Source organism: Pinus tabuliformis, chromosome 4_2 (assembly GCF_031772625.1).
Source record: "Pinus tabuliformis cultivar Carrire ecotype Pingquan chromosome 4_2, CPIR1, whole genome shotgun sequence".
NCBI lineage: Eukaryota > Viridiplantae > Streptophyta > Pinopsida > Pinales > Pinaceae > Pinus > Pinus tabuliformis.
In genome coordinates, this window is record NC_142304.1 from 1,176,478,289 (window position 1) to 1,176,483,431 (window position 5,143).

The following is a 5,143-nucleotide window of genomic DNA, read 5'->3' on the forward strand; positions in this document are numbered from 1 at the left end:
TATTTATATGTTTATTAATTAAATTTAATTATGAATAATTATAAATCATTATTATTTTAATGTGATTAATTTATTATGATTAAAAAATATGTTTGTAATTTTATGAATAAAGAAATTGCAATATAATAAATAAAATGAATTTAACTGATTTATAATTTTTATTACTTTTTTAATTGATTTTGTACATAATGAGGCAGTGGAATAAGAAAAACATTTCATTTTAGATGTGACTCATTCAAAGACATGAAAAAAAATTATGGAAATATATTAGCATGAATTTCTTAAAATTAAAAAAAGAAGTTAAAAACAAAGAACTAATAATCCCATAAACTATTTTTAATCCAGTAAACATTCAAACATCATTTATTTCATTTCATATATATTTATACTCATTTACAACTACCACAATATATCTCAATATTTACACTTATTTAAAATACTACCATTTAAAATACTACACTATCTCTAGTATTAAACTACTAAAAACCTCCTTGTATATAAAATGAATAAACATAAGAATTCAACCAAACATAATTTTTATATATTGAATCAATATGAGTGCTTCTTGGTGCAGAAAATGAATAAACATGGGATTCAACAAGACATAATTTTATATATATATTGAATCAGTATATTTTTTTTGGCAGACAGGAGGTCCTTCATATAGCGTGGAGTTGGGCCGTAGAGATGGATTAGTATCTCTAGCCTCTGAAGTGGCAGCCAATCTACCTGCACCGACCTTCGATTTGGACCAGTTGAATGCTCTCTTTTCTTTAAAGGGCCTCTCACAAACAGACATGATTGCTCTTTCAGGTAACAATTTTGAATTATACCTATCTTATAGGAGGTTCATAAGTACGTAGTTTTCAGTTTTCAGTGTGAGGTTCATGGGAATGTCAGATCAAGTCTCTTTATTAGTTTATTTCAATGAAGTTTTTTTATGAGCTTATTTCAACTGTAGATTTTGGAAATATGATGAATAGAAAAAAGTCAATTGTTTTTCCAATTTTTATGTGTATTTTGAAATTCTTCAAACTTAACTTCAATAAGTAAATATAATGTTATTTTTGTTAAATATCAAAATTATATTGGTTTATTAAATTTAATTCTAAAATATTGTTTATTTAAGTAATATTTGATTGTTTTTTTATTTCTTATTTTTCAAAAATATTTCAAAATTTACTATTGTTGGAAACCCGGAAAAGAGAAACACAAAATTTAACACACACAAAACACAACACACAAGATTCTTTTCTATTGATCACACAAATTTGATTATTTAACTTTTTTAAACTCTAACTTAACTAAAACTCACTCTAGTTGACTCATCTAACTAACTCTCTAAATTTAACTAATTCTGACATGCCTAAATAATTACAATTTCTAACCAACCAAATAAATCTAAATGACATTTCAAAAATATTTCAAAATCTACCATCAACCTAATAAATACAAGTGCAGATAGTTAACCTTTACATGCTAATAGTTGCTTTGTTTGTCTTGTGAAGGAGCTCATACTATAGGAGTTAGTCACTGCAGCGGATTTTCCAACAGACTGTATAACTTTTCATCCTCAAATCAAGTTGATCCCACGCTGGATCCTTCTTATGCCACGCAACTGCAACAGGAATGTCCCGTGAACGCAAATCCTAGCATCTTCGTAAACATGGATCCACGAACGCCCACACAGTTTGATAATGTTTACTACAAACTTCTACAATCTTCTGAAGGTCTGTTCAGTTCTGATGAAATCCTGTTCACTGATTCGCGTTCTTCAAGTACTGTGAAAAGGTTTGCAGCGAGTGCGCATTCTTTTCAAACTGCTTTTGTGACTGCCATAACGAATATGGGTCGAGTAGGAGTTAAGACGGGCAGCGATGGCGAAATAAGGGTGGATTGCACTGCTTTCAATTCATAGTTTGATGTTCTCTGGATTTCCCGTTTCATAGTGATTTCATATTTCAAGTTTGCTGAGGCTTAAATAAGATTTCTTTTTAATGTGAATAAGAAATTTTACATAATCACAACAAAGTCCAGGGAGAGATATATGTCCACTCTTAATCACAACAAAGTCCAGGGAGAGATATATGTCCACTCTTAATCACAACAAAGTCCAGGGAGAGATATATGTCCACTCTTCTCTGTATTGTAGATTGTGCCCATTTTAATTAAGGTTTTTCAAATTCATTTCGCAAATAGTTTGTGTGAAATTGTAATAAATTTGTGTAATTTGAAATTTCACATCACGTGAAAATGTGGTTTTGAAATTATTATATTTTTTTGTTTTTCTATTTTCATATTTGTCTTGCATTTATATAAAGACAATATATTAGAGCTTTTGTAGTAAAAAGAAATCTGGTTTTCTAATCAATTTTGTCTTTTTAATGAGTATGGTAAAGTATATAGACATTTACAAATTTCTGGCTCTCTAAAAACTGAAACCTTGTGTGGTGCCACTATGGAAAGTGAGACTTCTTCTATTTTTGACCAAGAGGATGAGGGTCTTGATGATGTTATGATTTTGGGAGATCAAGATTAGACATGAGGACTCAACAGGAACCCAATAACCCCCACAAACACATAATTAGTAAATAGAGAAGTATCCTCAGGTATTTCCAAGCATGCTTATGAATAGACATCTTCTGACACCTATAAGGAGTCTCTTTCAGCTCTCGTGGCATTCCACATACCACTCAAATCAGTTCCATGAGGAGAATCGAATAAGGATGATATTCCACATACCACTCAAATCAGTTCCATGAGGAGAATCCAATAAGGATGATATTCCACATACCACTAGATCAGTTCCATGAGGAGAATCCAACAAGGATGATCCAAACTCAAGACACCATGATTTTCCATGTTATTTCAGATAACAAAGGAGGGGCATCTCCTGGTGTTGCTTGGGTTGACATATAACCACATTCCAATTTTCACCATAGAGTGCCTTAACTAGATACCTCAGTGTCTACTCTATCTACTCTACGCCTAGGCAACATGAAGCAATACACTTGTTTAGTATTAAAAATTTAATTAAAACACTCATAAAGATAACCACATATAAAGACAATGTACAAAATTATTTAGTTAATAATATATAAAATCTCAATTACAATTAGAAACAAAATATATATCTTTTATTTCTAAATTATAGAAAAATAAAAATAAAAATAATGACTCATTGACCTATTGTGCTATTTTGAGTAGTGTGCTCCTTTTGAGTGCGAAGACAAATTCATCGTTGCTAGCACAATCATCAATTGTTATGTGATAATATCAATCCTTAATATGTTTTTTCCATGCATGAACATGAGAAGAGTATTAATCATCATTTAAAACTTTCAAACAAATGTCTAATATTTTAATATACTTAAAATATCCTTCACAAGGCCATCCTTTGCATATAAATTTTGCATGAATATTTTCAAAAAATTTCACTAGATTTTATATTTGTTGTCAAACACTTTCAATTTCTCTTGGAATGGAAATTTTATCAAATAATTCCTTAACCTTCTTCACAAAATCTATCAAATAAAAACTTTTGTTGCATTCATGAACATAGAAAGTGACATATTCTACAGTAAATCTCAATTAATAGTTATTGTTGTAACTCCCCATAAAAATCAAAGGACATCCACCCAACATCAACAACCTTAATTGTAACATTTGAAATAATAACATGTAACCAAACATGAATTCACATTAAAGAAATAACTTATACAAAGTTAACCATTCATGTCAGAGCAATAACTTATACTAAATTAAAAGCTCATTAGTATATCAATTAGTTATCTTCAAGTAATAATTCATATGAGAAAAGGAAATTTTTTATTTAGGAAATTGTTGTAACCGCTATGGATTTATTAGATCCATAAGTGGATTGTGCTCTAAAACCACGTTTGGAATGAGAATCTCCCTACTCAGGGTTCATGGTGGATGCTCAGATCTTGCCTTATGACTCTCCTCAATTCTCCTGTTCATTCAAGCCCTCCTTGGTTGAGCATTCAGCCACATGTCAACCCAAGGTGGAGGGGCCACAGGTCCCTCCAACCCCTTGAATAAATATACCTTGTCTATCAACTTTGGCCATGCCAATTGACAGATCTGCACTCCTCTACCAACCCTAACCCTAATAACACCAAATTTGTTGATGCCATCCAGTCTAGCATGACGAACATCAATGGCCAAGAAAAAATCGCATCCACAACACAAAGGAACACCAATACATGCATAATGAAATCAAAAAAGAATCCATGGGTGCATGACCCCAACAAGACTAAATGGAAATATCCAATTAATACAATATCATGCTTTGATTTGCAAGTTCTTGGAATTTGGCCAACCAAAAAATCCCTTCTTCACTAGATTGTGTAGCACTAGAAACCCAAAGCTCACTCTGAGGTCAAACTTGGTTCCAAGTGTTTCTTCATTGTGATCTTCTCTCATTAAGAAGATCAAAAAGATGTTATCGATGTAGGTCCATATTTTTTAAACTCGGTAGGTTTTTACGTGCACCAATGGATGGCACACTTTAAGCCAAGTAAGGAATTTTTCTCATGGGGTCTTGTTTGGATACGCATGTACTCCCTCCCATTGAATAATTTGACCCAAAAATGCTGCAAGACATAGGTAACAAGTTGCGAAAATTTGTCTGCTTGTCAGAGCAAACAAAGCATAACTTTCACACATCCTATGCTTGAATCTACATCTATATGAACATATCAGGCTCCCTTCTTGAAGTAATAGCTCTTGAATATGAGGATAGGAACTGGTTCTAGACATTTGATTATGAGCATTTTCCTTTTAACTGTAGGAAATTCCACACGAATGGGTACCTCTACCAGGACTACCCACTTCATGAACTTGAGAAAGACCCTAGAGATTATAGAGCCACAAATGGAGAAGGATTCACTAATATCCCCACCAAAAAGCACCACAAAAAAATTATGCCCCCCTGCAGCCCCAAAATGCCAAGAGACCAACAACAACTTTGAAATGTTGGGATACCTTACCTAGAGCAAAAGCTCATTGTGGAAGGCCATCTTGAAATTTTTGCCAAAAGTTCCATTGAAGAACATAGGAAAAGAAAAGTCGAGTCTGTTGGCCCTCGATTTTGGTCTATTTTTGCTAAAGGAAACTTACT

General features: G+C 32.3%; 1 pseudogene; it reads left to right on the forward strand.

The window, feature by feature from the left end:
- Window positions 1-1,918, forward strand: part of LOC149173859 (peroxidase 51 pseudogene) — a 14,177-nt pseudogene extending 12,259 nt beyond the window's left edge.
- The last annotated feature ends 3,225 nt before the right edge of the window (window positions 1,919-5,143 follow it).